This window comes from Pinus tabuliformis, chromosome 4_2 (genome assembly GCF_031772625.1).
Source record: "Pinus tabuliformis cultivar Carrire ecotype Pingquan chromosome 4_2, CPIR1, whole genome shotgun sequence".
NCBI classification, from domain to species: domain Eukaryota; kingdom Viridiplantae; phylum Streptophyta; class Pinopsida; order Pinales; family Pinaceae; genus Pinus; species Pinus tabuliformis.
The window spans coordinates 635,290,554-635,300,988 of record NC_142304.1 but is presented as its reverse complement, the minus strand read 5'-3'; positions in this window follow the sequence as shown (position 1 = coordinate 635,300,988).

Sequence of the window (10,435 nt, the reverse complement as noted above, 5' to 3'; positions counted from 1 at the left end):
TGAGTGAGTTAAAATATTTGAAGAGTTAACAAGTTGAGTTTGATTCAAAGTCAGGGTAAAAAGTTTAAATTAAAGGTGCATGATAGGTGTTTCTCAGCACCATTATCATTGTTGTATTTGGAAGATGGGTGCATGATTGGTTGTACCCGACACCTTGTGTTTCTTGTGCTCATTTTTTGGCAAGCATGCAAAAATGGGAAAAGGAGGAAAAAGGCTACAAACTACTAATCATGAAATTGAACTATAGTACTACTACAACAAGATCTTGATGACGTTATACAAGAAATAGACAGATTACAAAAGCAAAATATTTCCATGATAGACAAGAGCATAAAGATGGGAGAGATACAATTACAAAAGACAAAGCTCATGTTGCTTCTGAAAAAATATTCAGAAGAGATGACCCTCTAAACGTAGTAGGTTTCCTGCAAGTACAAGTGGCCCCATAGTCTGACGAGAAGAAGAGATCCATAAAAGGGCCACACCACTAGATGATATAGGATCCAGAATTCGTAGCAATGACAAACATGGAAAAGATAATATGAATTGGAAAAGGAAAATAAAAAGAGAGAAGCAAAGGAAAAGGAAGCTACAACGAATAAGGAGACTAGAATCAAAGCAGAAATGGAAGCAATTAAGGCAACAATTGAAGTGTATAGATTAGAAGAAGCCCTGAAGTAATAGCAAGCAAGAGGAAAAGGAAAAGAAAAGGAAGAAGCTAGAGATTCAGAGCCTACATATGTAGGGATCAAATCCTAAAACATCTATTGAATCCCCTAGGCCATGTATCACAGGACACCATTTCCTTTTAAGCCAACTCAGTGCACCCATCAAAGTTTGAAGTAGTCACAATTCCAAAAGAATTTGCCTTTAATTAGACAAAAGGATGGGTGGTAAAACAATCTCACAAGAAACTCAAATTACTTAGTGTCCCAAAGCTCACAATGACTACTGAGACTCCATTGATTTCAAATGCAAGAACCAACCCAATTGCCACAACTCTACAAGTGTTGTTCTCACTCAGGCTTCTAAATTTAACATCAAAAACATGGTCAAGGAAATAAAGGGCTACAAACAAACAATATCCAAGGAGATATTAAAGGAGTACATTGCAAACCATTCAAATGAGATAAATCTGATTAATTTATATCTCAGCACACTCAAAATTGGTGCGGAACCTATTCCTAAATAGTTGATATAGATCTTATGAAGCTTCCTTTGAGCAACTGATATTCAAGTGCATAATAGGAATCTCCTCTCAGCATGATGTATGGTCAACCTATTTGGATGATAAGACAAATCCTTGGTGTAAAATATCATATTTAAATCAAAAGCTCATAACTACCAAGAAGGAAACCCAAGAGTTCACAAGGCACCGATGAGAATAGATATAAAATGGAATCAACTAGTTGAGAAACAGGAATTCTGTTTGAATTTTGTCAACTCTTAAATTATTAATTTTAATGAAAATAAGCCCTCGAGGCCAATATTGCAAGAGAAGAATCTCCTCTCAGCATGTTGTATGGTCAACCTATCTGGATGATAAGGCACATGGTAGCCTATGGCTCCAACTAAAGACAAATCCTTGGTGTAAAATATCATATTAAAATCAAAATCTCATAACTGCCAAGAAGGAAGTCCAAGACTTCACAAGGCAACGATGAAAATAAATATAAAAGGGAATAAACTTGTTGAGAAACAGGAATTCTTTTTTAATTTTGTCGGCTCTTAAATTATGAATTTTAATGAAAATAAGCCCTCAAGGCCAATATTGCAAGAGAGGCTTGAATTCTAGTGACATGAACTGAGAATTATCTAGAACCATTGTAAGTTTGTATTGCTCTATTATAGAATTTTCTATATGAAATTTACATTCTTGCTTTACTATTCTCAGATGGTGAATGTAAGGTTGAACAGTGAATTTGAGAACAAACATTTCTTCATTTCTCTTTTGTTCATATAATATATTTCTATTGTGTTTCTTGAGTAGCTTTTTGTTCTAGAAGTAATAACAAGAATGTATGTTTAACCTTGTATGTCTACCTAAGCCAACTTCAACTCAGTTTGGTAATTCTACAGCTAGACCTTAGTTGATATCAAATCCACTACACGATTTTACATCAACTCAACCAAAGCTAACATGAACTTGGCTCATTCAGTGGACTCAATCAACAAAGGCTTTAAGTAACATGCAACTCAATCATCATGGCAATGATAGGTGTAGAATTGGAAGTTGTTGTAACCAAAATATCTACAGCTAGACCTTAGATGATATCAACTCCACTACATGATTTTACATCAACTCAACCAAAGCTAACATGAACTTGGCTCATTCAATGGACTCAATCAACAAAGACTTTAAGTAACGGGCAACTCAATCATCATTGCAATGATAGGTGTATAATTGGAAGTTGTTGTAACCAAAATCAAATTGGAAAACTAACAACCTTATTATATAAATTCTTCAGTCCAAATGGAGGTGCAGGAAGATAACTGTTAAATGATGTTTAGGATTTCCAGTTCATAGTGAGTTAGCAGTCAGGGTCTAGAACGAAATCAAGAGATATTTAGAATTGTAAATACCTATGCAGACATATATGAATGTTACTCTTCAAAGCTTTAATGGCTGAGGGATAATGCACTCTGTAATTATACATTTTAAGATCATATCATATCACTGTATGTGTATTTCTACAGAAAATTATACCAAACTCTATTGGCTATTGTAAGTACTGAATCTACAAGGACACATAAACACATGCACACTGATTAAAATTGAATCCCCAAGGCCATCTATCACAGGACACCATTTCCTTTTAAGCCAACTCAACGTAGAAAATTTCACCCATCAAAGTTTGAAGCAGTCGCAATTCCAAAAGCATTTTCCTTCAATTAGACAAAAGGATGGGTGGTAAAACAATCTCACAAGAAACCCAAATTACTTAGAGTCCCAAAACTCACAATGACTACTGAGACTGCATTGATTGCAAATGCAAGAACCAATCCAATTGCCACAACTTCTACAAGTGTTGTTCTCACTCAGGCTTCTGCATTTAACACAAAAAATATGGTCAAGGAAATAAAGGGCTACAAACAAAAGATAGATCAATTAAAGAAGGAAGTGGCCCATTATAAAACGAACATGACTAGCCTGCCCAAGTTCAAAGCCTGCACGTTTGAACTACAATATGAACTAAGTATCGCCCAAAGGTTTATGTATAGTAATCTTCAAAAATTTCAAGGTTACACCACTCAATTCCTCACTTATTTAGCATCAAAGACAAACAGGTGACATTATATGAGGCCCAAATGAGCATAAAATATACTAAAGAAATGGCAAGCAGAGGAAACGGATGCACCTGATGATCTTCCTCGAATTATTGAAAGTGAGAGTGAATGAAACTATACAACTCTAGCAAATTGCATATCCACAAGTGCATCCTTCAAGAAATATAAGATGTCCTCTCCCCCCACTTGGAGACATGAGTTCATCCATACCTATAGCTAATTCTTTGAATGACCTAGAGGAAATTATTAGAGATAAAGGGACTGCTATTGGAATGTCCTCAAGGATATCCAAGGATATATTAAAGGAATACATTGAAAACCATTCAAATGAGATAAATTTGATTAGTTTATATCTTAGCACACTCAAAAGTGGTGCGGAGCCTATTCCCAAATAGTTGATATCTTAAGAAGTTTCCTTTGAGCAATTGATATTCAAGTGCATAATAGGAATCTCCTCTTAGCATGATGTATGGTCAGCCTATTTGGATGATAAGGCACATGGTAACCTATGGCTTCAACCAAAGGCATATCCTTGTTGTAAAATATCCTATTTAGATGAAAAGGTCATAACTGCCAAGAAATAATTCCAAGATCTCACAAGGCATCGATGAGAATAGATATAAAATGGAATCAACTAGTTGAGAAACAAGAATTGTGTTTGAATTTTGTCAGCTCTTAAATTATGAATTTTAATGAAAAGAATCCCTCAAGACCAATATTTCAAGAGAAGCTTGAGTTCTAGTGACATGCACTAAGAATTATATGGAACCATTATAAGTTTGTATTGCTCTATTATAGACTTTTCTATCAGAAATTTACATTCTTTCTTTACTGTTCTGATATGGTGAATGTAAGGTTGTGAACAGTAAATTTGAGAACAAACTTTTCTGCATTTCTTTGTTGTTCATATAATATATTTATATTGTGTTTCTTGAGTAGCCTTTTTTTCTAGAAGTAATAACAAGAATGTATGTTTAACCTTGTATGTCTACCTAAGCCAACTTCAACTCAGTTTGGTAATTCTACAGCTAGACCTTAGTTGATATCAACTCCACTACACAATTTTATATCAACTCAACCAAAGCTAACATGAACCTAGCTCATTCAGTGGACTCAATCAGCAAAGGCTTTAAGTAATGGGAAACTCAATCATCATGGCAATGATAGGTGTAGAATTGGAAGTTGTTGTAACCAAAATCAATCTGGAAACCTAACAACCTGATTATATAAATTCTTTAGTCCAAATGGAGGTGCAGGAAGATAACTATTAAATGATGTTTAGGATTTCCATTTCATAGTGAGTTAGCAGTCATGGTCTAGAACGAAATCAAGAGATATTTAGAATTGTAAATACCTATGCAGACATATATGAATGTTACTCTTTAAAGCTTTAATGGCTATGGGATCATGCACTCTGTAATTATACATTTTAAGATCATATCATATCATTGTATGTGTATTTCTGCAGACAATTATACCAAACTCTAATTGCTATTGTAAGTAGTGAATCTACAAGGACGCATAAACACATGCACACTGACTAAAACATCTATTGAATCCCCAAGGCCATCTATCACAGGACACCATTTCCTTTTAAGCCAACTCAACGTAGAAAATTTCACCCATCAAAGTTTGAAGCAATCACAATTCCAAAAGCATTTTCCTTCAATTAGATAAAAGGATGGGTGGTAAAATAATCTCACAAGAAACCCAAATTACTTAGAGTCCCAAACCTCACAATGACTACTAAGACTGCATTGATTGTAAATGCAAGAACCAATCCAATTGCCACAACTTCTACAAGTGTTGTTCTCACTCAGGCTTCTGAATTTAACATAAAAAATATGGTCAAGGAAATAAAAGGCTACAAACAAAAGATAGATCAATTAGAGAAGGAAGTGGCCCATTATAAAACAAACATGACTAGCCTGCCCAAGTTCAAAGCCTGCACTTTTGAACTTCAATATGAACTAAGTGCCGCCCAAAGGTTTATGTATGGTAATCTTCAAAAATTTCAAGGTTACACCACTCAATTCCTCAATTATTTGGCATCAAAGACAAAAAAGTGATATTATATGAGGCCCAAATGAGCATCAAATATACTAAAGAAATGGAAAGTAGAGGAAACGGATGCACCTGATAATCTTCCTTGAATTATTGAAAGTGAGATGGAATGAAACTATACAACTCTAGCAAATTGCATATCCACAAGTGCATCCTTCGAGAAATATAAGATGTCCTCTCCCCCCACTTGGAGACATGAGTTCATCCATACCTATAGCTAATTCTTTGAATGACCTAGAGGCAATTATCATAGATAAAGGGACTGCTATTGGAATGACCTCAAGGATATCTAAGGAGATATTAAAGGAATACATTGCAAACCATTCAAATGAGATAAATTTGATTAATTTATATCTCAGCACACTCAAAAGTGGTGCGGAGCCTATTCCCAAATAGTTGATATCTTATGAAGTTTCCTTTGAGCAATTAATATTCAAGTGCATAATAGGAATCTCCTCTCAGCATGATGTATGGTCAGCCTATCTGGATGATAAGGCACATGGTAGCCTATGGCTCCAACCAGAGGCATATCCTTGTTGTAAAATATCCTATTTAAATGAAATTTTCATAACTGCCAAGAAGGAATTCCAAGAGTTCACAAGGCATCGACGAGAATAGATATAAAAGGGAATCAACTAGTTGAGAAACAAGAATTGGGTTTGAATTTTGTCAACTCTTAAATTATGAATTTTAATGAAAAGAATCCCTCAAGGCCAATATTGCAAGAGAAGCTTGAGTTCTAGTGACATGCACTAAGAATTATATGGAACCATTCTAAGTTTGTATCGCTCTATTATAGACTTTTCTATCAAATTTACATTCTTACTTTACTGTTCTGAGATGGTGAATGTAAGGTTGTGAACAGTAAATTTGAGAACAGACTTTTTTGCATTTCTCTTCGGTTCATATAATATATTTCTGTTGTGTTTCTTGAGTAGCTTTTTGTTCTAGAAGTGATAACAAGAATGTATGTGTAACCTTGTATGTCTACCTAAGCCAACTTCAACTCAGTTTGGTAATTCTATAGCTAGACCTTATTTGATATCAACTCCACTACACAATTTTACATCAACTCAACCAAAGCTAACATGAACTTGGCTCATTCAGTGGACCCAATCAACAAAGGCTTTAAGTAACGAGAAACTCAATCATCATGGCAATGATAGATGTAGAATTGGAAGTTGTTGTAACCAAAATCAAACTGGAAAAATAACAACCTGATTATATAAATTCTTCGGTCCAAATGGAGGTGCAAGGAAGATAGCTATTAAATGATGTTTAGGATTTCCAATTCATAGTGAGTTAGCAGTCAGGGTCTAGAATGAAATCAAGTGATATTTAGAATTGTAAATACCTATGCAGACATATAAGAATGTTAATCTTCAAAGCTTTAATGGCTAAGGGATCATGCACTATGTAATTGTACATTTCAAGAACATATCATATCACTGTATCTGTATTTTTGCAGACAATTATACCAAACTCTATTGGCTATTGTATGTAGTGAATCTGCAAGGACACATAAACACATGCACACTGAATTGTGATTCAAGTCAACTACCAAGATTGGTACTTAAACTTGGGAGTCGTTATCTAGCATTGTGCATAAGTCATAACTGGTCCACTACCTCTAATATCATAGTTCAATCCTGGTATTAGGCTGATCAAATTCGGTATTATAGTCTATTAAAGCCTAAAGGACCTATAAGGGGGCTAGCACATATCAGATCCCTTTTTCTGCTTAAACATAGAGATGAGCTCCATCTTTTTGTATAATCTGTAATTAACACATATTAGGTGTGTCGTTGAACCTTGCTGGAAAGGCCTCCGTCACTATATGGCTAAATTTTCACCACATAGACCAAATAAGAAGAAGAGTATTCTCAGGCTGGTGGAAGGAGGAATTGTGATTTACACGATAGTACTTTTCTCGGATCTTAGTGAATAAGCAGTTTGTTGTGGTCAGTTATGGTTTGGATAGTTGAGATCAATTTGGGAAAATGCTTTTCTAAGGGCATCAATCCAGGATTTTATTACAGGACTCTTCGACGACTTACGACATCGCTCCCAATCTAATTTTTTGAGTTTTCTTTCCCTCTTTATTTATTGTAAATCTCAAACATTGGATAGTTGTGGAAGTTTGGAGTCTGGACTTCCATGTTGTTTCTTGATGTGCTGTTTTTTCAGTCAACAAAAACTTTTCTTCTCTGAATCATAAAAAAAATATGCAATAATAATTTAGATTGTATTTTGCAAAGATGTGCTAGGGATTAAGCTGGAAAATGATACATGCTATGCATGATGTGCTATTGGATGATGCATGATAACAAGACCCATAGATGCACGAAAAATACCATTCTGAGATCTATGCATTCTTAGAAAATCCTGGAAGTCTAAGATTGAAATAACATTGAATCAACTTAAAAAGCCATTGTGCCAAATACAATTTCCAATTTTCTACTGAAAATGTAAGAGTAAGAAAACAATAACTTGCAAGTATTCAATGCTCGGTTTGATTAGATTGTGAGAAGTTTCTTGGAATTCAATTGCTAACCCAGTTAGGTAAAGACGTCCTCAATTCTACCTACAGTTCCGCTATATTTGGCATATACATGGGCCATGCCCTGATCTCATTGTGCAGTCTGTAAAGATTGGCCTTGTTGGGAACAAGCAGATCCGCCACACTAGGAAGCTTGGTCGCTATGTATAGTGTGAGGCAGAGGAAAAGCACAAAACCCACCAAATGTCTGTCCAAAAAGCATGGATAATAATAAGCATGTCAACAAATAACCAGAGTAACCAAACAAAGAAATTTTTTAATCAAATGTGTTATGGTAAAAGTGATAAATCAAGTAAGCGAACAGAAGGAAATGCACTCAAAAGGCAAATCTAGAAATATGCACAACCTCAAGAAGGTGGGTGGTGATCTGGTGTGATTGCAAACAACTCTATATCGCTGTAAATTGGAAAAAAAACAGAGATTGAGGACTCCTTGTCCTAGATCCTGCTGATTTTGAAGAAATAGAAGCTAAAGCGAACTGCTGCTATGTAAGTATTGTTTGAGATTTGAAATCCCCTGGCAGAGGGAGATTTCTGGTAATGATTAGTTGTGCTGCCCGAGAAGTGAGGTTCCTTTGTTGTACAAGTCTATGCTCTTTCCTTTCACAACCATTGTCACAAAGGACTTCTTAACTTGTTAAGGAACTCACTGTAATAACAAATTAGAACGGGCAAGAATTCATCTTGGACCCTGACAACTTGGTTACACCTCGGCCTCCTTCGGAGCAGTCATGGGATTTCACAACTGAAATTTCTTCTGCGGCCGGCCATGGGGTTATCAGCCTATCATTCATGCCAACTACCATCTCAGTTGTAAATGCCCAGTTTGTAAAGATTGGCCATGTTGGGAACAGGTAGATCCGCCACACTAGGAAGCTTGGTGGTTGTGTATATTGTGAGGTAGAGGAAAAGCACAAAGCCCACCAAATGCCTGTCCAAAAAGTAGAGATAACAATAAGCATATCAACAAATAACCAGAATAGCCAAACAAAGAAAAAATTTAATCAAATGTGCTATGGTAAAAGGGATAAATCGAGTAAGCAAACAGAAGGAAATGCACTCAAAAGGAAAATCTAGAAATATGCACAACCTTAAGAAGGTGAGTGACACGTTTCCTGGACATTGGCAGGGACAAGCAGGAAACCCTCTCTAGCAGGGCCAAACATGAAACTCGCTAGACAGAGACGAAACAACCAAAGGAGGGTTTCAACTAGAGGTGGGTTTTTGCACTTCGAAGACAACAATATTTTGCAATATTGCAAGCCATGGCCCTCTACCTTCGCTCAATCTAGGATTCGCTGCGCCAATAAAAAAAATAACTGTTATTATTTTAGCTATAAATTAACAGTGGCAAACATTTTAATCGTCTAACATTAGATCGGACGGATCGTAGTAAGACAGGTAAAACGAAAGAGGAGTTGATTTCAGAGGGGAATGTCTTATGGCGTAATTATATGGTGGCAGATGCTCATTATCTTTATTATCTTTTTCATGTTAGTATTTAATTTACAAAGGCAAAACAAGTTAAGATATTCAATTACAACTTATGAAGTCGTAGTGTTCTTCGCGGAGCTGTATAGTGTAACAATATATAATTAATAAAATTATATATATTATTAAAATAATAGATTTGAGTTATTAAATTTATATTTTATAATAAATATTTTAAATTTATTTTCGTATTTATTTATATATTTTTAAATAATTAAAAATAATAATTTTATAAAAAATTATATGATAATTTTTTGTATTTCACAATTATTTAGAAAATAAAATCCAACCTTCAAATTCAAATGATGCATCATTCCTATGACTTTTTTTCTTTTATAATTAACTCTCGTTACACGTATTTTTCTGATGGATTATCACACATTTTAAATATGGATTAGCATTATATAACACAAATATGAAAAACAAAAAATAAGTTGTCAGTGGGCAGGCCAATTAAAATAGGAGTAAACTCTCTTTTTTTAATTATTTTTTAATTCCTAAAATTTCAAATAGCAAAGACATTCTTCAGGTGTACCGCACCCGTCCACGGGACTTTATGGCCAAAATTCCTAAATAAAAACCTTCAATTCCAGCTTCACAAAAATACTTATCAAATTTGAAAAGAATCAATTGAACTGATCCCATTAAGCTTTAAGCATATTGAAAGATGATGTTGCCCTGCGGGTTTCGACCGGTGACGATTCATCTAACGCATACCTACGCAAGCTCGTACCTAGCCTGGCACGGCGCCCCGGGCCGGAGTAAATTAGGGTTCAACAGCGGCAATAAATTTCTTACTGTCATGATGACGTGGAATCTGTTCCACAACCAACTTTGTTGAAAGTTGAAACGGATTGATTGACAATGAGCTTTCTTGAAACGGATCGATTGAAAATCTGATACCTTTGTCGTGAAGCAAACTCTTCAGCAATATTTAAAGAGGCCAGAGATTGCAGACAAAACCCAGACCTGCCGTCTGAAATTTTCGAGACTATCATTCAAAAATCCCCCTCCCATCCCTGACTGTTCTCTC